Below are 752 nucleotides of genomic sequence, written 5' to 3'. Positions count from 1 at the left end.
GAGTCCCATGAAGCTGATTGGATGCAATGACATCGACTAGAGAGGAGACCAGATGGCTCTAGGTCTGCGGTTCTCAACCTGTGGGTCGCGACCCCTTTGGCAGTCGAACGACCCTTTCACAGGGGTCGCCTAAGACCATCCTGCATATCAGATATTTACATGACGATTCATAACAGTAGCAACATTACAGTTATGAAGTAGCAACGAAAATAATTTTATGGTTGGGGGTCACCACATGAGGAACTGTATTTAAAGGGCCAGAAGGTTGAGAACCACTGCTCTAGGTGATAGCACAGCTGGGAACAGGGATCAGCGCTGAGGAGGAAAGAAGCTATTGCCCCCCCCCACCCCCCCCAGACACTGTGTTGAGGGGCGTTTTGCTTGGTCTGTCCTAACGAGTTATCAGACTGATGATGGTGACAATGCCTGAGGTGGTGGGCTAAGGATCGTATCAGTAGTGACAGGAAGCGTTAAATACAGTCAAACGCTGTATTTGCTTAGTAAATTTTAGTTGTTATCCTTAAAAAGAATGATCAAGCCCTGATCGGTTTGGCTCAGTGGATAAAGTGTCGGCCTGCGGACTGAAGGGTCCCGGGTTCGATTCTGGTCAAGGGCATGTACCTTGGTTCTGGGGCACATCCCCAGTAGGGGGTGTGCAGGAGGCAGCTGATCAATGTTTCTCTCTCATCGATGTTTCTAACTCTCTATCCCTCTCCCGTCCTCTCTGTAAAAAAATCAATGAAAATATTTAA

General features: G+C 48.1%; 1 protein-coding gene across 1 annotated transcript in view; it reads left to right on the top strand.

The window, feature by feature from the left end:
* Positions 1-752, top strand: part of PPP1R12C (protein phosphatase 1 regulatory subunit 12C) — a 29,987-nt gene that overhangs the window by 21,782 nt on the left and 7,453 nt on the right. The gene's annotated exons all lie outside the window — the stretch shown is intronic.

Source organism: Myotis davidii, unplaced genomic scaffold (genome assembly GCF_000327345.1).
Source record: "Myotis davidii unplaced genomic scaffold, ASM32734v1 scaffold326, whole genome shotgun sequence".
Classification (NCBI taxonomy): Eukaryota; Metazoa; Chordata; class Mammalia; order Chiroptera; family Vespertilionidae; genus Myotis; species Myotis davidii.
Note: the sequence above shows the minus strand (reverse complement) of the source record. Positions and strands in the feature narration are given on the sequence as shown.